This window comes from Scyliorhinus canicula, chromosome 6 (genome assembly GCF_902713615.1).
Source record: "Scyliorhinus canicula chromosome 6, sScyCan1.1, whole genome shotgun sequence".
In the NCBI taxonomy this organism is placed as follows: Eukaryota; Metazoa; Chordata; class Chondrichthyes; order Carcharhiniformes; family Scyliorhinidae; genus Scyliorhinus; species Scyliorhinus canicula.
This window is the reverse complement of record NC_052151.1, coordinates 210,449,346-210,474,888: the sequence shown is the minus strand read 5'-3', so window position 1 is coordinate 210,474,888 and position 25,543 is coordinate 210,449,346. Positions and strand designations below refer to the sequence as shown.

Sequence of the window (25,543 nt, the reverse complement as noted above, 5' to 3'; positions counted from 1 at the left end):
CCCACAGCCCTGCCTACCTCCGCAACACCGTCCAGCACCTATAATCCTACATTTATTTGCCATCTCCTCCTGATGCTATCACACTCCATTCCTTTGTAACCGACTGCATTCCCGACAATTTCCTCGTCTCAGCAAACTGCTGGATCCCTAAATATCCTATCTTATTTTTAGCGTCGTCCCAACCACTTCTATCTCTGTGATATCTTCCAACTCATCCAACTCTCCCTGTATCTGTAAACTCGTCAAGGCCCTACCACTCTCCCTGAATCTGCATAACCTCCTGCAACACCTTCAAATCTTCCTTTATCTGTAGGCCTCCTCTAGCCTCTCCACTCTTTCTGTATCTTTCTAACCTCCGCTGCTCACCACAACTCTCACACTCTCTGTACCCTTCCGAGTCCTGACAACCATCCAGGATATATGTGCATCGCCATTATGCCTCCCCATATCTTCATCACTAATCGCTCCACCATTGGAGGGCATTCCTGCAGCAGTTTGACAGACAAGCCCTGGGATTCCATCTGCAACAACCTCAACCTCTTCCTTGCTGTCATATAGTGAGCATCATAACATCCTTCTCTCCACCATAACACGTCCTTACAATCGGTATAAAGATTATACTGTTTATAAATTTCCTGAGGAGTCTTAAAATGTTTTACTGCAAGAAATTAGTCCAATCAATATTCGCTGTTTTAAACTGAAACCGTCTGTACCTCTTATCTCTCTCTCTCTTCCTGTCTCCCATTCTCTCTGACACTTGTGTATCTCTCTGACGCGTTCATTCTCCCGCTATCATTATCCCACTATCTCTTTCTCACCTGTCCATTTTGTGTCTCACATTCCACATGATTCTTTCCATCTGTTTTCCATGCAGCCACATTTCCACTCGTCTTACCTTCAGGTTTCACCGCCTGCTTTTTAAAACACATTTTCTCTCTTTCTCTTTCTCGTATATCTTTCTTTTCTCTGATTCTTCACCTCTGTCCGTCTGCCCATATCTCGATTCTCTTTCTCTAGTTCTCTGTTCTGTTTTCTCCCCCTTCATTTCTCTCCTCCCCTCCCTGTTTACTCCCTCTCTTTCTCTCCTCTGACTCCTCTCTCAATCTGCCTCGATCACACTTTTCCTTTCAATTTGTATCCGTCCCTGTTCAGTTCTACCTTTGCTATTGACTGTATTTCTCGTTTACTCATTGCTGACGAATTCCCACCTCTTCCATCCCCCCCCCCCCCCCCCCCCCTCCATCATCCTGCACTGCTCCCTATCCTTTCCAAATTCACTCAGCTTACTCCTCTGCCCTGCGGGCGCTCTTTTGTCTCTGTCTCGCAACTCTCTCTTCTCACATTTCTTCCCCTTCTCCCAATAACGTCTATAGCTATATTTATCACTCCACACCTCTCAGTCACTCACCGCTACATCGCTCCCTTATATTTATCTCTCTCCTCTTGCTATTTTATCCCTTTCTCTTGTTTTCTCTCTCTCCACCTTAGTCTGTGTTCGGATCCTAATGATAATAATGTTGTGGAGGGCATGTCTCCGTGCCGTAGGTTCTATGAATCTATTAAAAGGCATTTGGCCAGATACGTGGATAGGAAAGGTTAAGAGGGCTCCGGGCCAAATGTAGGGAAATAGGGTTAGCTTAGATGGACGTTTTGATTGTCATGGACCAGTTTCGGCCGAAGGGCCTGGATCCATGTCGTAGATTCTATGATTCGAACTCGCCAGTACACTCAAGAGGAAGCTGCCAACACTCATCACAAATATGCCAAAGTCTTTATGGCACTGCTGGGAAAAAAGCAGAAACTACTTTCAGCTGGAGAAACCTCAGCATTCACAAATTGCTCGAAATAAATCATACTCAGGACACACCGTTGAAACAATGGATACATTTACTAACTTCCAAGGCGTTCATTCCTCTTTCAAAGGTTTGAGAACCTCTTCCCTCTTGGTGGTGATCGTCCTACAGTAATGCAGTGCCGATGTCTATTTACTTTCACTCCCAAGAAAAGAACAAAATATTCAACATTACTACTCATACTGTGGGTATTTGTGTTCTGGCCTTTTATCTCCTCAGCATCTTTGAAATCTACAGGTCCCTAATCTGCCCTTGATCTTATATGTCCCACTGCTAGGATGTTTGCTGTGCAGATCCATCTGTGTGATTATGTTGGCTGACCCCCATTGGGGATAGCTGAGTACACCCAAAAATATCCTCCACCAGCCAAAATATTTCTGTTTAGCCACCTGTGTGGCATTTCCCCCCAATTTCTGACAGCTACAAAAACATTGCAACTGTGTTGACTCTTGCTTATATTACTTTGTCTGGATATGCTTGCTTTCTCCATTATGATGTGTCATCTTTTACCGCCTTGACCTCCATCCGTCTGTTGAAGTGTGTCCAGGCGAGGAATAGTAAATCACCTGAATACGCTGTCTTTGGCCATAAGACCGAAAGACACGCAAGCAGAATTAAGCCATTCAGCCTATCGAGCCTGTCCCGCCAGTCATAAATCCGTAGAATCCATACAGTGCAGAAGGATGCCAACTGGCCCATCGAGGCTGCACTGGCCCTTCGTTAGAGCACCCTACTCAAGCCCACGCCTCTACGCTTTTAAGCCACCTATTATTTTGGACACAGGGATAATTTATCATTGCCAATCCATCTAACCTGCACATCTTTGGGCCGTGGGAGGAAACCGGAGCACCCCGAGGAAGCCCACGCAGACACGGGGCGAAAGAGCAAACTCAAAGCAGACACTCAGCAGAGGCCAGAATTGAACTGGGGTCTCTGAAGCTGTGAGGCCTTTTAATAGAGTTGTGAACTCTCAACACCTTAACTCTATCTCGGCCTCCCAGTCTTCTGTAAGTTTCAATGAGATCGCCCCTCATCCTTCTGAACTGCATCGAGTTCAGACCCGGAATCCACAACTGCTCCTCATATAACAAGTCCTTCATTCCGGGGATCATTCTTGTGAACCTCATCCGGACCCTCTCCAACGCCAGCACAGCCTTAGATACGGGTCCGAAACTGCTGACAATACTCCAGTTGGGGTCTGACCAGGGCTAAATAGCCTCAATAGAACATCACTGCTCTTGTATTCTAGCCCGAGTGGCATGAAGGCTAACATTGCATTTGCCTTCCTAACTGCCATCTGAACCTGCATGTCAATCTTAAGAGAATTCTGAACTAGGACGCCCAAGTCCCAGTGTGCTTCTGATTGCAGAAGCCATTTAGAAAACAGTCGATGCTTCTATTGTTCTGAACAATGTGCGCATCACACATTTCTATATTGTATTCACTCTTCCACTTCTTTGCCCAGTCTCCAGACTTGTACACGTCCTTCTGAAGATTCATGGGGAATCATCTAACTCGGGCTGTAGATAAGGCTTCAAACTAAATAGTGGTGGTGTGTGTGTGTGTGTGTGTGTGTGTGTGGGTGGGGGGGGGGGGGGGGTAGTCAATTGTACGGAAGAATACAAAAGCTCTGCTTCATCAACAACCTGTCCCTCTCTGTATCTTTGAATCATCTTCAAACTTTGCAACAATACCCTCAGTTCCTTCTTCCAGATCATTCATATATCTCCTGATAACCTGTGATCTCAACACTGACCCCTGCGGAACACAACTATTCACTGGCTGCCATCCTGAAACGGACCCCTTCATCCCAAGTCTCTGTGTTCTGTCAATCAGCCAAACTGTTATCCATGCCCGTACCTTCCACCTAACACCATGGGCTCTTTTCTTATGTAGCAGCCTCTTGTATGGACCCTTGTCAAAGGCCTTCTGGAAGTCCAAATAGATAACATCCACTGGTTCTCCTTTGTCCAACTTCCTCGTTGCCTCCTTAAAAATCTAATAGAATTGTCAGGCATGACCTTCCTTTGACGAAGCCGTGCTGACTGAGTCCTATTTTACCCTGAGCTTCTAAGTAATCCGCAACCGCAACTTTAATAATAGACTTCAAAATCCTAAAACAACCGAAGTCAGGCTAAATGGTCTATAATTTCCTCTTTTCTGCCTGTGTTTAAATGAGGTATTACATTTGCCATATTCATTTGGATACCTTCCTGCATCCGGTGATTCCTAGAAGACCACCAGCAATGTCTCAGTAATCTCCTCAGCCATGGCCTCCAGAGCCCTGCGGTGATTTATGCAACCTCACACCTTTCAGTATCCCGAGGACTTTCTCCGAAGTGATGCCGCTTTACTCAACTCTTCCACTGACTCATTTGAAGTTCAGATATGCCACTGGTGTCTTCAGCTGTTAAGACTGACTCAGAGTGCCTATTCAGTTCTTCTGCCGTTCCGTTGTTCCCTATTCCTAGGCTCTCCAGCCTCATTTGTCAGTGGTCCATACTTTCCTTTCACTTACCTTCTACCCTTTGATAAAAAAAACTCTTGCAATATTTGTTTATAATACTAGGAAGATTACACTCATATTCTATCTTCTCCGCCCCCCCCCCCCCCCCCACCCCGCCTTATTGCTTTCTTAGTTGTCCTCTGCTTGTTTTTAAAGGTATCCCAATTCTCTGGATTACCACAAATCCTCGCCACATTGTATGCTTTTTCCTTTGCTTTTATGCTGTCCTCGACTTCTCTTGTCTGCCATGGTTGCCATGTTCTCCCCTGAACATGTTTTCTCCTCCTTGGGGTGACCCCTCAAGACCCCTGACGTTGTTGATAGGGACCTTTCAGGACCGTCTTGAAAAATACATGAATAGATGGGAACAGAGGGATATGGACCATAGATGTGGAGACGGTTCTAGGTTAGAAGGGTAACATTGCTGGCGCAGGCTTCGAAGGATGAATGGCATGTTGGCGCAATGTACTTTCCTTTGTTCTTTGTTCATTGAACGGTAATTTGAGAAGACGGTGAGGAAACACACCCACAATCAAGAAAGTTATGGTAAATCCTTCTCAAACTCTTTGTCATCCACAACAGAGAATAATATTTGATGAAATATTGCCTGATATATGAATTTCTCCTCTCTTTGGGCAGGAATAGAAAATCTGAGGTTGTTGTTACCTTGAATTTAAAGTGAATATTTGATCAAACTGTTCAAATCTGGATAGATTGGACTTCAGGTGACGTCATGTGAGGCAAGTCGCACGAAAGGCATGACGGCTGCACGGTAGCACAGTGTCTAGCACTGTGGCTTCACAGCACCAGGTCCCAGGTCCAATTCCCCGCTGGGTCACTGTCTGTGCGGAGTCTGCACGTTCTCCCCATGTTTGCGTGGGTTTCCTCCGGGTTCTCCGGTTTCCTCCCACAGTCCAAAGATGTGCAGGTTAGGTGGATTGGCCATGCAAAATTGCCCTTATTGTCCAAAAAAGGATAGGAGGGGTTAGTGGGTTATGGGGATAGAGAGGAAGTGAGGGGTTAAGTGGGTTATGGGGATAGATTGGAAGTGAGGGGTTAAGTGGGTTGGTGCAGATTCGATGGGCCGAATGGCCTCCTTTTGCACTGTATGTTCTATGTAAATATTGCACCTGCCAGGGTCTTTCTTTCCTGATCTCTTTAGCCCGTCTTTCGGGATTTCTGTGCCCACGCCCACTTGGCTGAAGTCGGGAACATGACTACGAAAGACCTCACTGGGAAGGAAACGATGGCTGGTACTCGAGCAAAGGTATCTGATTGGGAAAAGGTGCTGGAGGTATCTGCGGTCATTACATGTTAGCTTCTGGCTGCTGTTGAGTAAAGAGTCAAGAGTTCTGCTCCTTTTCACGAATACCTTTATTTTCCTTGAACGCACTCTATACAAAACTCTATCACCACATCACATGTCACAAGCGCCACCTGCAACCCCTTTACATAATCAGTGTCAATTATTGGATACTTAGCATCAACGAGACATCTAATTGGAATGCTTCTTAACGCATTCCTTAACATTGCAGTGGAGCTAGCTGCAGTAATGGTGCAGGAACTGGAGGAATTTGGGAATCAGGTGGACAGACAGTTTGAGCTTCAAGGTAAAGAGATAAAGGTATCTTTTAATGCTGCTTTCAAGGAGTAATTGGGCCCAATTGAGGAGCAGCTGGGTAAGACATCGGAGGCTGTTAAAGAGCAAGGTAAGGTGTTGAAGGGCCTGGAGGAGCCTGTGTCGTAGCATCATGGGTGGTTTGCCTCGTTGGAAGAACAGTTGCTGTTTGCGCTGGAGAGTAACAAGGGCCTGAGGGCAACAGTGGAAGATCTGAAGAACAGGTCGAGGCGATTGAACCACAGGATGGCCGGACTGCTGGAGAGAGTGGAGGGCTCGATGACAACCGAATACTTCTCGGAGATGGTCTCTCGGCTGGTGGTTGTGGCGGGTCGGGGGTGGGGGCGTGGGATGAGGTGTTTACTTTTCCGGAGATGGTGAGGACCCATTGGGAACTCCGGCAGAAGCCACAGCTGATTAAGCTGCCACATGCAGTGATTATCCGCTTTCATTGTTTCCAGACATAGGAGGAATACTGCAGAAGGATAGGAAGAACCGGTACATTAACTGACAAAGAGACGTGCGGCCCTTAACAAGGTGAAGGCGTGTTTTTCTGCAAAGGAGTCCGGTCTGGGGTGGTGTGTCCGGCGCGAGTGAGAGTAAGGTGGAGTTAAAAGATCAGTTTCTAGATATGCCAGAACTGATAGAGGCCTTCATGGGAAAGAAGGGACTGGGACCGCTGTGAGGTGGTTGTTGGGGACATTGTATGCTGTTATGGGCCAGGGTTTAGAGAACCCCAAAGTGTATCATGGAGTTCACCTGACCCACCACATTCAATAGATTGTGGTTATGGGGAGCACACGCGCCTACTTTAGAGATGTGGTGCAACAGAGTTAAAGTACTTTCAAATTAAAACACTGTTTATTTATGAAATCAGTGAACACTTTATAAACCCACAGAAAACATTTGAACAACTATCTACACCAATCATCCCCACAGATACAATATTCTAAACATAACCCGTAAACTTTTCCTGCAACATCCATAAGACAAAATACATTTTTTAACACAGAGATCAGGGTTGAATTCTCTACTGAGAGCAGTTATCACTTTGAATTACCATACCGGCCTCCCTGAGCAGACGCTGGAATGCGGCGACTAGCGGCTCTTCACAGTAACTTCATTGAAGCCTAATTGTGACATTAATCGATGATAGATATAAAATCACGCAAATGATCTGGAGGCAGTCTTCAGATTCCAGAGAGATTCTTGTGCAGCTGCTTGCTTTTCCTGTAGGTCTCCAGCTCTCGAAACGAAATTAAACACACCCTGCAGCAGACAGTCCAAAGCGAAAGGAAAAGCAGACAGACAGCCCAGCTCCACCCACTCTCTGACATCACTGCAGCTATTCGATAAACACCCATTTCTTAAAGGTACATCCACTACAGCAATTTCATAAGCACCCAGACCTTAAAACGTTCTCTCACATGACACCTCCCCCTAGAAAGAAAAACCATCAACTACAAGATGGTTTCATTTTTCACCTTTTCACTATCCTTTAAGTAACATTAACAGTGAATATACATTTTTTTCAAAAGATAAAACACGCAAACATTTAATCCATTTAATCCATTTAAGTTCTTCTAAAATTTGTCGATTTTAGTTCTTCTTCCTGCACCGAACCTGCTTCTTGTCATAACATTCGTGACAAAGCATTGGCTATCACGTTTTCTCGTTCTGCTACATATTATTTTTGAATGAAATGACTGTTACAATAAACTCCATCGAAACAGTCTTGCATTGTTTTCCGAAATCGCTCCAAAAACATCAATGGATTTTGATCAGTATATATAGTTGTGTCAGACGGATTGCTGGTCACATAAATGTGAAAATGTTGCAAAGCCAGCACCAAACTCAAAGTCTCCTTCTCAATCGTTGAAAACTTTTTCTGGTCAGAATTCAGTTTATTTGAAAAATAACCAATAGCACTGCACGTCCGCCCACATCACTCACATCAACAGCCACTTTGAATGGTTTGGTATAATTTGGGATGGCTAACACAGGAGTAGTGGTTAATAGAGCCTTCAGGCAATCAAATGCCTGTTGACACTCCGCTGTCCACTGAAATATGCTACCCTTCTTTAGCAAGTCGGTCAGTGGAGCAACCACACTGCTAAAATGTGGCACAAATTTCCAATAGAATCCACTCATGCCAAGAAATCTCATTATTTTCCTTTGTGTCAATGGTATTGGGAACTCCCCAATAACTTTTGTTTTCACATCCCGTGGGTCCATTTGACCTGACAGATTGTAAGGACCAAGAAAGTGACTTGGGCTTTTCCAAATTCACTTTTGGTGAGGTTAATCTCCAAACCCTCCTCCTGAAGTCAATCAAATAGCTCCATCAGATATTTTAAATGTTCTTTCCATGTCTGGCTGAAAATTACCAGATCGTCGATGTATTTCGCACAATTGGGTAATACTGAAACAAATCTGTTATTTAACCATTGAAATGTGGCTGGGCGTTTTTCAAGCAAACTGGCATAACTTTGAATTGGTATATATCATCTGGAGTCACAAAAGCTGCAATCCCCTTGGCCCTTTCGGATAAAGGCACCTGCCAGTAATCTTTAAGCAAATCCAGTTTGGAAATATAAGCTGATTGTCCCACTTTCTCAATGCAATCCTCCAAACGTGGGATTGGATAAGAGTCCGTTCTTGTAACTGCATTAACTTTTATATAGTCCACACACAACCGTTGGTTACCATCTGGTTTAGGTACCATCACTATGGGTGAGCTCCATTGGCTACAACCCACTTCAATTATGCCAATTGTAAGCATACTCACAATTTCCTTGTTAACCTGTCCCAGTTTGAATTGGTTAAGTCCATATGGATGTTGTTTAATTGGAACAGCATTTCCCACACCTACATCATGGATAGCCATTTTCGTGCTTCCAATGTATCTCCGCGAACTTGTTCATGTGACATCATTAATGCTTTCAGGTCAGCCCGTTTTTCATCTGGAAGGTACCTCAACAATTTATCCCAATTTTTAAGAACATCCTCGTTTCCCAATTTAATTTGAGGTATGTCAAAATCAAAGTCATCTGGATTTGGTTCGTCAGTTTGTTAGAATCATTAAAATCTCATGCTTTAGCTTTCAAAGTACCTTTTAAACATATTTACATGACACACTCGGTAATTTTCCCTTCTATCTGCCGTTTTTACCACATGGTTCACCTCATTTAATTTCCTTTCCATTTCATGAGATCCACAAAACCTTGCTTTTAAAGGTTCACATACCACTGGTAACATTATTAAAACTTGATCTCCACTGGAAAAACTACAAACTTTGGATTTCTTGTCCACTACCCGTTTCATCACATGTTGTGCATTTTTTTAAATGCTGTCTCACCAATTCACCTGTTCAACTTAATCGTGCCCTAAAATTTGACACGTAATCCAATAATGTAAGTTCAGTTGTCTCACTCACCAATTTTCCCTGAATCAATTTAAGTGGTCCTCTTACCTCATGACCAAAAATTAGTTCAAAAGGACTGAAATTGGTTGACTCATTCGGTGCATCCCTCATTGCAAACAGTATGAATGGAATTCCTTTATCCCAATCCTCTGAATAATCTTGACAATAAGCCCTCAACATTGTCTTCGTGTCTGATGCCACCTTTCTAATGCACCCTGTGATTCTGGATGGTACACAGTTGATTTAAGTTGATTTATTCCTAAGCTATCCATAACTTCTTTGAATAACTTTGAAGTAAAATCCGATCCTTGATCCGATTGAATTTCTGTGGGTAGTTCATATCTATTAAAGAATTGAAGTAACTCCTCCACAATCCATTTAGCTGTGCTATTTCGTACTGGAATGGCATCTGGAAACCTAGTAGACACACCCATTATAGTCAAAAGATATTGATTCCCACTTTTTGTTTTAGGAAGCGGTCCTACGCAATCAATTAAGACCCTTGTAAAAAGTTCCTCAAATGCTGGAATGGGTATTAGGGGCGCTGGTTTTATCACTGCTTGAGTTTCCCTATCAGTTGACATGTGTGAATTGATTGACAAAATTTAACTACATCTGTATGTAGTCCAGGCTAATAAAAATGTTTTTGGATTTCAGCTTGAGTTTTCCTGACTCCCAAATGACGTCCCACTGGTACCTCAAGTGCTACTCGCAACATCTCCTTTCTCTACCCTACCGGCAATAGCACTTGAAGAACTTCGGCCCACATTTCATCCACCTGCATATCTGAAGGTTTCTATTTTATCATTAAGACATGATTGTTACGGTAATAACATTCCTGTATACACGCAGATTCCTCTTCCGTGTACGATTCGAATACATCCATTTTATTTCTAAAACTTTCTGTTGTTACTCCGCCAATTTTTCTGAACAAAAAACATCCGCCTCATCCTGCACTTGTTCTTGCTCTTATTTGAATATCTGATTAAAAATCGATTCTGATAATGGCACTTCAACTTTACCTTCATTCTCTGATTTCTCCTCTTGTCTGAAACTGTGACTTTGCAACCTTGTTACTATACAATCCGGAAAAATCCCAGGATACTCGTTCTTCAACACTTCAGTTGTTTGATTTTCCACTGGCTTATATACCACAGTAGGCATCACTTCCACCTGCGATCCAGCAATATGAAAATGAAAAATGAAAATTGCTTATTGTCACGAGTAGGCTTCAATGAAGTTACTGTGAAAAGCACCTAGTCACCACATTCCGGCGCCTGTCCGGGGAGGCTCGTACGGGAATCGAACCGTGCTGCTGGCCTGCTTGGTCTGCTTTAAAAGCGAGCAATTTAGCCCAGTGAGCTAAACCAGCCCCTATAGATTCACACCTAGTCGCCACATTCCAGCGCCTGTTCGGGGAGTCTGGTATGGGAAGGCTGGTATATCATAACCCAAGATAAACTGTATTCCTGGACAAGATAGTTTCTTGATTACCACTACTACCAACTTCACCAGTCTTCACTGGACTTTCCTAACAGGGCCTGGATTCTCCCCTACACGGCGGTGGGGGGGGGGGGGGGGGTTCCCGGCGTATAGGAGTGGCATCAACCACTCCGGCGTCGGTCCGCCATACGTGTGGATTCTCCGTACCTTTAGGGGCCAAGCCCTCACATTGAGGGGCTAGGCCCGCACCGGAGTGGTTGACGCTCCGCCGAACGGCACGAATGGCCTTTGGTGCCCCGCCAGCTGGGGCCGAAAGGCCTTTGCCAGCTGGCAGAAATCCGCGCATGCGCCGGTGCGTCAGAGACTGCTGATGTCATACCCATGCGCAAGTGAGTGGGTCTCTTCTGCCCCCACCACGGTGAATGCCACGGCAGGGCAGAAGAAAAAGAGTTCCCCCACGGCACAGGCCCGTTGGCCGATCAATGGGCCCCAATCGCGGGCCAGGCCACCGCGGGGGAACCCCCTGGGGTTAAGCAGCCCCACGCCCCCCCGCGCCGCCAATCCCGCCAGCACCAGATGTGTTTTGATTCCTGCCAGCGGGAGAGGCCTGTCAGCGACTGGACTTCGGCCCATCACAGGCCGGAAAATCGCCGCGGGGAGCCCGCCAACCGGGGCGGCGCAATTCCAGCACCCCTTAAATCCATTGAATTGAATTGGGAGCATTTCTTCACAGGCTCCTAATTTTGAACTCAGGATCTCCTGTTTACTCGACAGGCACTTTAACCATTTAACAGCACCAACCTTGATTGTCGGCTTGCAAGTTTAGAACAGATTTCAATTATTTTGATTAAACACCAGTATTGTTGATTTCTTATGCTGACTTTGAGAGTGCAAATTAAAATATTCATCTGCAATGGGCTTTTGAAAGTGTAAAAACTGCAGTAATTTCTGAATGTTATTAATTTATACCAGTTCTGCAGGGAAGAAGTAAACAAACAGGAAATATTTTACGAATTTTGAAGTGATTAAACATGAGCAGAAAACTATAGTGGTATAATGCAGGACAAGACCAGGAGCGAGTTTTTACATTAACCGAAAATCGAGCAAAACTTCTTGATGGCTGTTGCAATTTGGCAAACACAACATTGTCACGATTCTTCCACTTTTCATCAATCACCCTGCATTTTTAATTCTTTTTTCCTACTGTTCATTGAGGAGCAAGCGCCTTGAGACAAAATGAAAGCCCTGATAGGGACTTGAACCCTGGGCCCTCAGATTAAAAGTCTGATGCTCTTCCGACTGAGCTACCAGGACACATTCTTAAAAATTCCTCATTGCTCACTTCAAACTCATATTGTACCTTTTGAATTTTCTTCATTGGCAATTTTCCTCACAAGCAGGGCGGCAGCCTTCCTTTGGCTCCCTTTCTCAAATTCTTCAGCTTGTACTTGCTTTTTACCAGTGACTTGTGATGTGACAACTGTTGTCACCCAGGGACCTGCACTAGTACTTCGAGACATTGAAGATTACATTTTGATTGGTGAGAGATGAGTGGGAAGCAACAGAGATACAGATTTTATGTTTAGAGATAGAATAAAGGGTGTCATCTGATGTTTGTTGTGGCAGAGCGTGAACGCAAGTAAACCCATCTAGTAAAGGAGAAAATTATGCAAATTGCAAAGTTTCAGGGTGTAAAAGTGTGTCTGCACCACATCTTCATGGAAAACGCCCCATCATTTATCCCGCCCGATTCGTTCTTGCTAACATGCAGCAACATAAATCGTTCAATATAAATGCAAATTACTGTGGCTGTGAAATCTGAAAAAAAAACAGGAAATGATGGAAAATATCAGTGGGTCTGGCAGCATCTGTGAAGAGAGAACCGAGCTAATATTTCGAGGCTGGGTCACTCTTCATCAGAGTAAAGCATTTAATCATTCAATCGTTGCTCACAGATATCGCTGAGAAACAGCCAGAATGTTCCTTCTGGAATTCCTCAGGTAAATCCTGTCATGCATCCAAAGGAAAATACTGCGGAAGCTGCGACTCTGCGTACGAGTCTAAAAATGATTAGATTGAGGCTCAGAAAATGAGAGGATATCTTTGGAGCCAGACACAGTGTTAATGTTTAAAATCCGTGTGATCTTTACTCAGAGCTGAAGCGAGGAGTACATGCAATGGAGTAGGTGAGGAAAATGGAACTTGCATGAAATATGGGAGCTATGGAAGGTTGAATAAAGTTTGACAAAAATCAAGGTAAAGCAAACTAGAAGTTCGGTGCCACAGATATTCTGCCAACGTGTTCTGCATTCACCATTGAATTGGGATCATTTCTTCACAGGCTCCAAGCTTTGACCCAAAGGCACTGCTGAGATTTGAACTCAGGATCTCCTGTTTACTAGACAGGCGCTTTAACCATCTAAGCCACAGCACCAACCTTTATTGTGGGCTTGCAAGTTTAGAACAGATTTCAATTATTTTGATTAAACACCAGTATTGTTGATTTCTTATGCTGACTTTGAGAGTGCAAATTAAACTATTCATCTGCAATGGGCTTTTGAAAGTGTAAAAATTGCAGTAATTTCTGAAAGTTATTAATTTATAGCAGTCCTGCAGGGAAGAAGTAAACAAACAGGAAATATTTTACGAATTTTGAAGTGATTAAACATGACCAGAAAACTATAGTGGTATAATGCAGGACAAGACCAGGAGCGAGTTTTTACATTAACCGAAAATCTAGCAAAACTTCTTGATGGCTGTTGCAATTTGGCAAACCCAACATTGTCACGATTCTTCCACTTTTCATAAATCATCCTGCATTTTCTATTCTTTTTTCCTACTGTTCATTGGGGAGCAAGCGCCTTGAGACAAACTGAAAGCCCTGACAGGGACTTGAACCCTGGGCCCTCAGATTAAAAGTCTGATGCTCTACCGACTGAGCTACCAGGGCCCATTCTTAAACATTCCTCATTGCTCACTTCAAACTCTCATATTGTACCTTTTGAATTTTCTTCATTGGTAATTCAGCCTCTCCTGCTCATTTTCCTCACAAGCAGAGCGGCAGCCTTCCTTTGGCTCCCTTTCTCAAATTCTTCAGCTTGTACTTGCTTTTTACCAGTGACTTGTGATGTGACAACTGTTGTTACCCAGGGACGTGCACTGGTACTTCGAGACATTGAAGATTACATTTTGATTGGTGAGAGATGAGTGGGAAGCAACAGAGACACAGATTTTATTTTTAGAGAAAGAATAAAGGGTGTCATCTGATGTTTGTTGTGGCAGAGCGTGAAGGCAAGTAAACCCATCTAGTAAAGGAGCAAATTATGCAAATTGCAAAGTTTCAGGGTGTAAAAGTGTGTCTGCACCACATCTTCATGGAAAATGCCCCATCATTTATCCCGCCCGATTCGTTCTTGCTAACATGCAGCAACATAAATCGTTCAATATAAAAGCAAATTACTGTGGATGTGAAATCTGGAAAAAAACAGGAAATGATGGAAAATATCAGTGGGTCTGGCAGCATCTGTGAAGAGAGAACCGAGCTAATATTTCGAGGCTGGGTCACTCTTCATCAGAGTAAAGCATTTAATCATTCAATCGTTGCTCACAGATATCGCTGAGAAACAGCCAAAATGTTCCTTCTGGAATTCCTCAGGTAAATCCTGTCATGCATCCAAAGGAAAATACTGCGGAAGCTGCGACTCTGCGTGCGAGTCTAAAAATGATAGGATTGAGGGTCAGAAAATGAGAGGATATCTTTGGAGCCAGACACAGTGTTAATGTTTAAAATCCGTGTGATCTTTACTCAGAGCTGAAGCGAGGAGTACATGCAATGGAGTAGGTGAGGAAAATGGAATTTGCATGAAATATGGGAGCTATGGAAGGTTGAATAAAGTTTGACAAAAATCAAGGTAAAGCAAACTAGAAGTTCGGTGCCACAGATATTCTGCCAACGTGTTCTGCATTCACCATTGAATTGGAACATTTCTTCACAGGCTCCAAGCTTTGACCCAAAGGCACTGCTGAGATTTGAACTCAGGATCTCCTGTTTACTAGACAGGCGCTTTAACCATCTAAGCCACAGCACCAACCTTGATTGTGGGCTTGCAAGTTTAGAACAGATTTCAATTATTTTGATTAAACACCAGTATTGTTGATTTCTTATGCTGATTTTGAGAGTGCAAATTAAAATATTCATCTGCAATGGGCTTTTGAATGTAAAAATTGCAGTAATTCCTGAAAGTTATTAATTTATAGCAGTCCTGCAGGGAAGAAGTAAACAAACAGGAAATATTTTATGAATTTTGAAGTGATTAAACATGACCAGAAAACTATAGTGGTATAATGCAGGACAAGACTAGGAGCGAGTTTTTACATTAACCGAAAATCTAGCAAAACTTCTTGATGGCTGTTGCAATTTGGCAAACCCAACATTGTCACGATTCTTCCACTTTTCATAAATCATCCTGCATTTTCTATTCTTTTTTCCTACTGTTCATTGGGGAGCAAGCGCCTTGAGACAAACTGAAAGCCCTGACAGGGACTTGAACCCTGGGCCCTCAGATTAAAAGTCTGATGCTCTACCGACTGAGCTACCAGGGCCCATTCTTAAACAGTCCTCATTGCTCACTTCAAACTCTCATATTGTACTTTTTGAATTTTCTTCATTGGTAATTCATCCTCTCCTGCTCATTTTCCTCACAAGCAGAGCGGCAGCCTTCCTTTGGCTCTCTTTCTCAAATTCTTCAGCTTGTACTTGCTTTTTACCAGTGACTTGTGATGTGACAACTGTTGTTACCCAGGGACGTGCACTGGCACTTCGAGACATTGAAGATTACATTTTGATTGGTGAGAGATGAGTGGGAAGCAACAGAGACACAGATTTTATTTTTAGAGAAAGAATAAAGGGTGTCATCTGATGTTTGTTGTGGCAGAGCGTGAAGGCAAGTAAACCCATCTAGTAAAGGAGCAAATTATGCAAATTGCAAAGTTTCAGGGTGTAAAAGTGTGTCTGCACCACATCTTCATGGAAAACGCCCCATCATTTATCCCGCCCGATTCGGTTCTTGCTAACATGCAGCAACATAAATCGTTCAATATAAAAGCAAATTACTGTGGATGTGAAATCTGAAAAAAAACAGGAAATGATGGAAAGTATCAGTGGGTCTGGCAGCATCTGTGAAGAGAGAACCGAGCTAATATTTCGAGGCTGGGTCACTCTTCATCAGAGTAAAGCATTTAATCATTCAATCGTTGCTCACAGATATCGCTGAGAAACAGCCAAAATGTTCCTTCTGGAATTCCTCAGGTAAATCCTATCATGCATCCAAAGGAAAATACTGCGGAAACTGCGACTCTGCGTGCGAGTCTAAAAATGATAGGATTGAGGCTCAGAAAATGAGAGGATATCTTTGGAGCCAGACACAGTGTTAATGTTTAAAATCCGTGTGATCTTTACTCAGAGCTGAAGCGAGGAGTACATGCAATGGAGTAGGTGAGGAAAATGGAATTTGCATGAAATATGGGAGCTATGGAAGGTTGAATAAAGTTTGACAAAAATCAAGGTAAAGCAAACTAGAAGTTCGGTGCCACAGATATTCTGCCAACGTGTTCTGCATTCACCATTGAATTGGGAACATTTCTTCACAGGCTCCAAGCTTTGACCCAAAGGCACTGCTGAGATTTGAACTCAGGATCTCCTGTTTACAAGACAGGCGCTTTAACCATCTAAGCCACAGCACCAACCTTGATTGTGGGCTTGCAAGTTTAGAACAGATTTCAATTATTTTGATTAAACACCAGTATTGTTGATTTCTTATGCTGATTTTGAGAGTGCAAATTAAAATATTCATCTGCAATGGGCTTTTGAATGTAAAAATTGCAGTAATTCCTGAAAGTTATTAATTTATAGCAGTCCTGCAGGGAAGAAGTAAACAAACAGGAAATATTTTATGAATTTTGAAGTGATTAAACATGACCAGAAAACTATAGTGGTATAATGCAGGACAAGACTAGGAGCGAGTTTTTACATTAACCGAAAATCTAGCAAAACTTCTTGATGTCTGTTGCAATTTGGCAAACCCAACATTGTCACGATTCTTCCACTTTTCATAAATCATCCTGCATTTTCTATTCTTTTTTCCTACTGTTCATTGGGGAGCAAGCGCCTTGAGACAAACTTGAAAGCCCTGACAGGGACTTGAACCCTGGGCCCTCAGATTAAAAGTCTGATGCTCTACCGACTGAGCTACCAGGGCCCATTCTTAAACATTCCTCATTGCTCACTTCAAACTCTCATATTGTACCTTTTGAATTTTCTTCATTGGTAATTCAGCCTCTCCTGCTCATTTTCCTCACAAGCAGAGCGGCAGCCTTCCTTTGGCTCCCTTTCTCAAATTCTTCAGCTTGTACTTGCTTTTTACCAGTGACTTGTGATGTGACAACTGTTGTTACCCAGGGACGTGCACTGGTACTTCGAGACATTGAAGATTACATTTTGATTGGTGAGAGATGAGTGGGAAGCAACAGAGACACAGATTTTATTTTTAGAGAAAGAATAAAGGGTGTCATCTGATGTTTGTTGTGGCAGAGCGTGAAGGCAAGTAAACCCATCTAGTAAAGGAGCAAATTATGCAAATTGCAAAGTTTCAGGGTGTAAAAGTGTGTCTGCACCACATCTTCATGGAAAACGCCCCATCATTTATCCCGCCCGATTCGTTCTTGCTAACATGCAGCAACATAAATCGTTCAATATAAAAGCAAATTACTGTGGATGTGAAATCTGAAAAAAAACAGGAAATGATGGAAAATATCAGTGGGTCTGGCAGCATCTGTGAAGAGAGAACCAAGCTAATATTTCGAGGCTGGGTCACTCTTCATCAGAGTAAAGCATTTAATCATTCAATCGTTGCTCACAGATATCGCTGAGAAACAGCCAAAATGTTCCTTCTGGAATTCCTCAGGTAAATCCTGTCATGCATCCAAAGGAAAATACTGCGGAAGCTGCGACTCTGCGTGCGAGTCTAAAAATGATAGGATTGAGGCTCAGAAAATGAGAGGATATCTTTGGAGCCAGACACAGTGTTAATGTTTAAAATCCGTGTGATCTTTACTCAGAGCTGAAGCGAGGAGTACATGCAATGGAGTAGGTGAGGAAAATGGAATTTGCATGAAATATGGGAGCTATGGAAGGTTGAATAAAGTTTGACAAAAATCAAGGTAAAGCAAACTAGAAGTTCGGTGCCACAGATATTCTGCCAACGTGTTCTGCATTCACCATTGAATTGGGAACATTTCTTCACAGGCTCCAAGCTTTGACCCAAAGGCACTGCTGAGATTTGAACTCAGGATCTCCTGTTTACTAGACAGGCGCTTTAACCATCTAAGCCACAGCACCAACCTTGATTGTGGGCTTGCAAGTTTAGAACAGATTTCAATTATTTTGATTAAACACCAGTATTGTTGATTTCTTATGCTGACTTTGAGAGTGCAAATTAAAATATTCATCTGCAATGGGCTTTTGAATGTAAAAATTGCAGTAATTCCTGAAAGTTATTAATTTATAGCAGTCCTGCAGGGAAGAAGTAAACAAACAGGAAATATTTTATGAATTTTGAAGTGATTAAACATGACCAGAAAACTATAGTGGTATAATGCAGGACAAGACTAGGAGCGAGTTTTTACATTAACCGAAAATCTAGCAAAACTTCTTGATGTCTGTTGCAATTTGGCAAACCCAACATTGTCACGATTCTTCCACGTTTCATAAATCAACCTGCATTTTCTATTCTTTTTTCCGACTATTCATTGGGGAGCAAGCGCCTTGAGACAAATTGAAAGCCCTGACAGGGACTTGAACCCTGGGCCCTCAGATTAAAAGTCTGATGCTCTACCGACTGAGCTACCAGGGCCCATTCTTAAACAGTCCTCATTGCTCACTTCAAACTCTCATATTGTACCTTTTGAATTTTCTTCATTGGTAATTCAGCCTCTCCTGCTCATTTTCCTCACAAGCAGAGCGGCAGCCTTCCTTTGGCTCTCTTTCTCAAATTCTTCAGCTTGTACTTGCTTTTTACCAGTGACTTGTGATGTGACAACTGTTGTTACCCAGGGACGTGCACTGGTACTTCGAGACATTGAAGATTACATTTTGATTGGTGAGAGATGAGTGGGAAGCAACAGAGACACAGATTTTATTTTTAGAGAAAGAATAAAGGGTGTCATCTGATGTTTGTTGTGGCAGAGCGTGAAGGCAAGTAAACCCATCTAGTAAAGGAGCAAATTATGCAAATTGCAAAGTTTCAGGGTGTAAAAGTGTGTCTGCACCACATCTTCATGGAAAACGCCCCATCATTTATCCCGCCCGATTCGTTCTTGCTAACATGCAGCAACATAAATCGTTCAATATAAAAGCAAATTACTGTGGATGTGAAATCTGAAAAAAAAAACAGGAAATGATGGAAAATATCAGTGGGTCTGGCAGCATCTGTGAAGAGAGAACCGAGCTAATATTTCGAGGCTGGGTCACTCTTCATCAGAGTAAAGCATTTAATCATTCAATCGTTGCTCACAGATATCGCTGAGAAACAGCCAAAATGTTCCTTCTGGAATTCCTCAGGTAAATCCTGTCATGCATCCAAAGGAAAATACTGCGGAAGCTGCGACTCTGCGTGCGAGTCTAAAAATGATAGGATTGAGGCTCAGAAAATGAGAGGATATCTTTGGAGCCAGACACAGTGTTAATGTTTAAAATCCGTGTGATCTTTACTCAGAGCTGAAGCGAGGAGTACATGCAATGGAGTAGGTGAGGAAAATGGAATTTGCATGAAATATGGGAGCTATGGAAGGTTGAATAAAGTTTGACAAAAATCAAGGTAAAGCAAACTAGAAGTTCGGTGCCACAGATATTCTGCCAACGTGTTCTGCATTCACCATTGAATTGGGAACATTTCTTCACAGGCTCCAAGCTTTGACCCAAAGGCACTGCTGAGATTTGAACTCAGGATCTCCTGTTTACAAGACAGGCGCTTTAACCATCTAAGCCACAGCACCAACCTTGATTGTGGGCTTGCAAGTTTAGAACAGATTTCAATTATTTTGATTAAACACCAGTATTGTTGATTTCTTATGCTGACTTTGAGAGTGCAAATTAAAATATTCATCTGCAATGGGCTTTTGAATGTAAAAATTGCAGTAATTCCTGAAAGTTATTAATTTATAGCAGTCCTGCAGGGAAGAAGTAAACAAACAGGAAATATTTTATGAGTTTTGAAGTGATTAAACATGACCAGAAAACTATAGTGGTATAATGCAGGACAAGACTAGGAGCGAGTTTTTACATTAACCGAAAATCTAGCAAAACTTCTTGATGTCTGTTGCAATTTGGCAAACCCAACATTGTCACGATTCTTCCACTTTTCATAAATCATCCTGCATTTTCTATTCTTTTTTCCTACTGTTCATTGGGGAGCAAGCGCCTTGAGACAAATTGAAAGCCCTGACAGGGACTTGAACCCTGGGCCCTCAGATTAAAAGTCTGATGCTCTACCGACTGAGCTACCAGGGCCCATTCTTAAACAGTCCTCATTGCTCACTTCAAACTCTCATATTGTACCTTTTGAATTTTCTTCATTGGTAATTCAGCCTCTCCTGCTCATTTTCCTCACAAGCAGAGCGGCAGCCTTCCTTTGGCTCTCTTTCTCAAATTCTTCAGCTTGTACTTGCTTTTTACCAGTGACTTGTGATGTGACAACTGTTGTTACCCAGGGACGTGCACTGGTACTTCGAGACATTGAAGATTACATTTTGATTGGTGAGAGATGAGTGGGAAGCAACAGAGACACAGATTTTATTTTTAGAGAAAGAATAAAGGGTGTCATCTGATGTTTGTTGTGGCAGAGCGTGAAGGCAAGTAAACCCATCTAGTAAAGGAGCAAATTATGCAAATTGCAAAGTTTCAGGGTGTAAAAGTGTGTCTGCACCACATCTTCATGGAAAACGCCCCATCATTTATCCCGCCCGATTCGTTCTTGCTAACATGCAGCAACATAAATCGTTCAATATAAAAGCAAATTACTGTGGATGTGAAATCTGAAAAAAAAACAGGAAATGATGGAAAGTATCAGTGGGCCTGGCAGCATCTGTGAAGAGAGAACCGAGCTAATATTTCGAGGCTGGGTCACTCTTCATCAGAGTAAAGCATTTAATCATTCAATCGTTGCTCACAGATATCGCTGAGAAACAGCCAAAATGTTCCTTCTGGAATTCCTCAGGTAAATCCTGTCATGCATCCAAAGGAAAATACTGCGGAAGCTGCGACTCTGCGTGCGAGTCTAAAAATGATAGGATTGAGGCTCAGAAAATGAGAGGATATCTTTGGAGCCAGACACAGTGTTAATGTTTAAAATCCGTGTGATCTTTACTCAGAGCTGAAGCGAGGAGTACATGCAATGGAGTAGGTGAGGAAAATGGAATTTGCATGAAATATGGGAGCTATGGAAGGTTGAATAAAGTTTGACAAAAATCAAGGTAAAGCAAACTAGAAGTTCGGTGCCACAGATATTCTGCCAACGTGTTCTGCATTCACCATTGAATTGGGAACATTTCTTCACAGGCTCCAAGCTTTGACCCAAAGGCACTGCTGAGATTTGAACTCAGGATCTCCTGTTTACTAGACAGGCGCTTTAACCATCTAAGCCACAGCACCAACCTTGATTGTGGGCTTGCAAGTTTAGAACAGATTTCAATTATTTTGATTAAACACCAGTATTGTTGATTTCTTCTGCTGACTTTGAGAGTGCAAATTAAAATATTCATCTACAATGGGCTTTTGAATGTAAAAATTGCAGTAATTCCTGAAAGTTATTAATTTATAGCAGTCCTGCAGGGAAGAAGTAAACAAACAGGAAATATTTTATGAGTTTTGAAGTGATTAAATATGACCAGAAAACTATAGTGGTATAATGCAGGACAAGACTAGGAGCGAGTTTTTACATTAACCGAAAATCTAGCAAAACTTCTTGATGTCTGTTGCAATTTGGCAAACCCAACATTGTCACGATTCTTCCACTTTTCATAAATCATCCTGCATTTTCTATTCTTTTATCTTACTGTTCATTGGGGAGCAAGCACCTTGAGACAAATTGAAAGCCCTGACAGGGACTTGAACCCTGGGCCCTCAGATTAAAAGTCTGATGCTCTACCGACTGAGCTACCAGGGCCCATTCTTAAACAGTCCTCATTGCTCACTTCAAACTCTCATATTGTACCTTTTGAATTTTCTTCATTGGTAATTCAGCCTCTCCTGCTCATTTTCCTCACAAGCAGAGCGGCAGCCTTCCTTTGGCTCTCTTTCTCAAATTCTTCAGCTTGTACTTGCTTTTTACCAGTGACTTGTGATGTGACAACTGTTGTTACCCAGGGACGTGCACTGGTACTTCGAGACATTGAAGATTACATTTTGATTGGTGAGAGATGAGTGGGAAGCAACAGAGACACAGATTTTATTTTAAGAGAAAGAATAAAGGGTGTCATCTGATGTTTGTTGTGGCAGAGCGTGAAGGCAAGTAAACCCATCTAGTAAAGGAGCAAATTATGCAAATTGCAAAGTTTCAGGGTGTAAAAGTGTGTCTGCACCACATCTTCATGGAAAACGCCCCATCATTTATCCCGCCCGATTGGTTCTTGCTAACATGCAGCAACATAAATCGTTCAATATAAAAGCAAATTACTGTGGATGTGAAATCTGAAAAAAAACAGGAAATGATGGAAAGTATCAGTGGGCCTGGCAGCATCTGTGAAGAGAGAACCGAGCTAATATTTCGAGGCTGGGTCACTCTTCATCAGAGTAAAGCATTTAATCATTCAATCGTTGCTCACAGATATCGCTGAGAAACAGCCAAAATGTTCCTTCTGGAATTCCTCAGGTAAATCCTGTCATGCATCCAAAGGAAAATACTGCGGAAGCTGCGACTCTGCGTGCGAGTCTAAAAATGATAGGATTGAGGCTCAGAAAGTTAGAGGATATCTTTGGAGCCAGACACAGTGTTAATGTTTAAAATCCGTGTGATCTTTACTCAGAGCTGAAGCGAGGAGTACATGCAATGGAGTAGGTGAGGAAAATGGAATTTGCATGAAATATGGGAGCTATGGAAGGTTGAATAAAGTTTGACAAAAATCAAGGTAAAGCAAACTAGAAGTTCGGTGCCACAGATATTCTGCCAACGTGTTCTGCATTCACCATTGAATTGGGAACATTTCTTCACAGGCTCCAAGCTTTGACCCAAAGGCACTGCTGAGATTTGAACTCAGGATCTCCTGTTTACTAGACAGGCGCTTTAACCATCTAAGCCACAGCACCAACCTTGATTGTGGGCTTGCAAGTTTAGAACAGATTTCAATTATTTTGATTAAACACCAGTGTTGTTGATTTCTTCTGCTGACTTTGAGAGTGCAAATTAAAATATTCATCTGCAATGGGCTTTTGAATGTAAAAATTGCAGTAATTCCTGAAAGTTATTAATTTATAGCAGTCCTGCAGGGAAGAAGTAAACAAACAGGAAATATTTTATGAGTTTTGAAGTGATTAAATATGACCAGAAAACTATAGTGGTATAATGCAGGACAAGACTAGGAGCGAGTTTTTACATTAACCGAAAATCTAGCAAAACTTCTTGATGTCTGTTGCAATTTGGCAAACCCAACATTGTCACGATTCTTCCACTTTTCATAAATCATCCTGCATTTTCTATTCTTTTTTCCTACTGTTCATTGGGGAGCAAGCACCTTGAGACAAATTGAAAGCCCTGACAGGGACTTGAACCCTGGGCCCTCAGATTAAAAGTCTGATGCTCTACCGACTGAGCTACCAGGGCCCATTCTTAAACAGTCCTCATTGCTCACTTCAAACTCTCATATTGTACCTTTTGAATTTTCTTCATTGGTAATTCAGCCTCTCCTGCTCATTTTCCTCACAAGCAGAGCGGCAGCCTTCCTTTGGCTCTCTTTCTCAAATTCTTCAGCTTGTACTTGCTTTTTACCAGTGACTTGTGATGTGACAACTGTTGTTACCCAGGGACGTGCACTGGTACTTCGAGACATTGAAGATTACATTTTGATTGGTGAGAGATGAGTGGGAAGCAACAGAGACACAGATTTTATTTTAGAGAAAGAATAAAGGGTGTCATCTGATGTTTGTTGTGGCAGAGCGTGAAGGCAAGTAAACCCATCTAGTAAAGGAGCAAATTATGCAAATTGCAAAGTTTCAGGGTGTAAAAGTGTGTCTGCACCACATCTTCATGGAAAACGCCCCATCATTTATCCCGCCCGATTGGTTCTTGCTAACATGCAGCAACATAAATCGTTCAATATAAAAGCAAATTACTGTGGATGTGAAATCTGAAAAAAAAACAGGAAATGATGGAAAGTATCAGTGGGCCTGGCAGCATCTGTGAAGAGAGAACCGAGCTAATATTTCGAGGCTGGGTCACTCTTCATCAGAGTAAAGCATTTAATCATTCAATCGTTGCTCACAGATATCGCTGAGAAACAGCCAAAATGTTCCTTCTGGAATTCCTCAGGTAAATCCTATCATGCATCCAAAGGAAAATACTGCGGAAGCTGCGACTCTGCGTGCGAGTCTAAAAATGATAGGATTGAGGCTCAGAAAATGAGAGGATATCTTTGGAGCCAGACACAGTGTTAATGTTTAAAATCCGTGTGATCTTTACTCAGAGCTGAAGCGAGGAGTACATGCAATGGAGTAGGTGAGGAAAATGGAATTTGCATGAAATATGGGAGCTATGGAAGGTTGAATAAAGTTTGACAAAAATCAAGGTAAAGCAAACTAGAAGTTCGGTGCCACAGATATTCTGCCAACGTGTTCTGCATTCACCATTGAATTGGGAACATTTCTTCACAGGCTCCAAGCTTTGACCCAAAGGCACTGCTGAGATTTGAACTCAGGATCTCCTGTTTACTAGACAGGCGCTTTAACCATCTAAGCCACAGCACCAACCTTGATTGTGGGCTTGCAAGTTTAGAACAGATTTCAATTATTTTGATTAAACACCAGTATTGTTGATTTCTTCTGCTGACTTTGAGAGTGCAAATTAAAATATTCATCTGCAATGGGCTTTTGAATGTAAAAATTGCAGTAATTCCTGAAAGTTATTAATTTATAGCAGTCCTGCAGGGAAGAAGTAAACAAACAGGAAATATTTTATGAGTTTGAAGTGATTAAATATGACCAGAAAACTATAGTGGTATAATGCAGGACAAGACTAGGAGCGAGTTTTTACATTAACCGAAAATCTAGCAAAACTTCTTGATGTCTGTTGCAATTTGGCAAACCCAACATTGTCACGATTCTTCCACTTTTCATAAATCATCCTGCATTTTCTATTCTTTTTTCCTACTGTTCATTGGGGAGCAAGCGCCTTGAGACAAATTGAAAGCCCTGACAGGGACTTGAACCCTGGGCCCTCAGATTAAAAGTCTGATGCTCTACCGACTGAGCTACCAGGGCCCATTCTTAAACAGTCCTCATTGCTCACTTCAAACTCTCATATTGTACCTTTTGAATTTTCTTCATTGGTAATTCAGCCTCTCCTGCTCATTTTCCTCACAAGCAGAGCGGCAGCCTTCCTTTGGCTCCCTTTCTCAAATTCTTCAGCTTGTACTTGCTTTTTACCAGTGACTTG

General features: G+C 42.3%; 17 non-coding genes across 17 annotated transcripts; all 17 read right to left on the bottom strand.

The window, feature by feature from the left end:
* Positions 1-12,085: 12,085 nt before the first annotated feature.
* trnak-uuu lies at positions 12,086-12,158 on the bottom strand. Its single transcript has one exon. It is a non-coding gene; the product is annotated as a tRNA-Lys (tRNA).
* A 1,046-nt stretch (positions 12,159-13,204) lies between these two features.
* Positions 13,205-13,278, bottom strand: trnat-agu. The gene has a single exon. It is a non-coding gene; the product is annotated as a tRNA-Thr (tRNA).
* A 443-nt stretch (positions 13,279-13,721) lies between these two features.
* On the bottom strand, positions 13,722-13,794 carry trnak-uuu. The gene has a single exon. It is a non-coding gene; the product is annotated as a tRNA-Lys (tRNA).
* Positions 13,795-14,858: 1,064 nt separating this feature from the next.
* trnat-agu lies at positions 14,859-14,932 on the bottom strand. Its single transcript has one exon. It is a non-coding gene; the product is annotated as a tRNA-Thr (tRNA).
* Positions 14,933-15,373: 441 nt separating this feature from the next.
* trnak-uuu lies at positions 15,374-15,446 on the bottom strand. Its single transcript has one exon. It is a non-coding gene; the product is annotated as a tRNA-Lys (tRNA).
* Positions 15,447-16,512: 1,066 nt separating this feature from the next.
* On the bottom strand, positions 16,513-16,586 carry trnat-ugu. The gene has a single exon. It is a non-coding gene; the product is annotated as a tRNA-Thr (tRNA).
* Positions 16,587-17,028: 442 nt separating this feature from the next.
* Positions 17,029-17,101, bottom strand: trnak-uuu. The gene has a single exon. It is a non-coding gene; the product is annotated as a tRNA-Lys (tRNA).
* A 1,065-nt stretch (positions 17,102-18,166) lies between these two features.
* On the bottom strand, positions 18,167-18,240 carry trnat-agu. Its single transcript has one exon. It is a non-coding gene; the product is annotated as a tRNA-Thr (tRNA).
* A 441-nt stretch (positions 18,241-18,681) lies between these two features.
* On the bottom strand, positions 18,682-18,754 carry trnak-uuu. Its single transcript has one exon. It is a non-coding gene; the product is annotated as a tRNA-Lys (tRNA).
* Positions 18,755-19,821: 1,067 nt separating this feature from the next.
* trnat-ugu lies at positions 19,822-19,895 on the bottom strand. The gene has a single exon. It is a non-coding gene; the product is annotated as a tRNA-Thr (tRNA).
* Positions 19,896-20,336: 441 nt separating this feature from the next.
* On the bottom strand, positions 20,337-20,409 carry trnak-uuu. Its single transcript has one exon. It is a non-coding gene; the product is annotated as a tRNA-Lys (tRNA).
* A 1,066-nt stretch (positions 20,410-21,475) lies between these two features.
* Positions 21,476-21,549, bottom strand: trnat-agu. Its single transcript has one exon. It is a non-coding gene; the product is annotated as a tRNA-Thr (tRNA).
* A 441-nt stretch (positions 21,550-21,990) lies between these two features.
* Positions 21,991-22,063, bottom strand: trnak-uuu. Its single transcript has one exon. It is a non-coding gene; the product is annotated as a tRNA-Lys (tRNA).
* A 1,065-nt stretch (positions 22,064-23,128) lies between these two features.
* Positions 23,129-23,202, bottom strand: trnat-agu. Its single transcript has one exon. It is a non-coding gene; the product is annotated as a tRNA-Thr (tRNA).
* A 441-nt stretch (positions 23,203-23,643) lies between these two features.
* On the bottom strand, positions 23,644-23,716 carry trnak-uuu. Its single transcript has one exon. It is a non-coding gene; the product is annotated as a tRNA-Lys (tRNA).
* A 1,065-nt stretch (positions 23,717-24,781) lies between these two features.
* Positions 24,782-24,855, bottom strand: trnat-agu. The gene has a single exon. It is a non-coding gene; the product is annotated as a tRNA-Thr (tRNA).
* A 440-nt stretch (positions 24,856-25,295) lies between these two features.
* On the bottom strand, positions 25,296-25,368 carry trnak-uuu. The gene has a single exon. It is a non-coding gene; the product is annotated as a tRNA-Lys (tRNA).
* Positions 25,369-25,543: the final 175 nt, after the last annotated feature.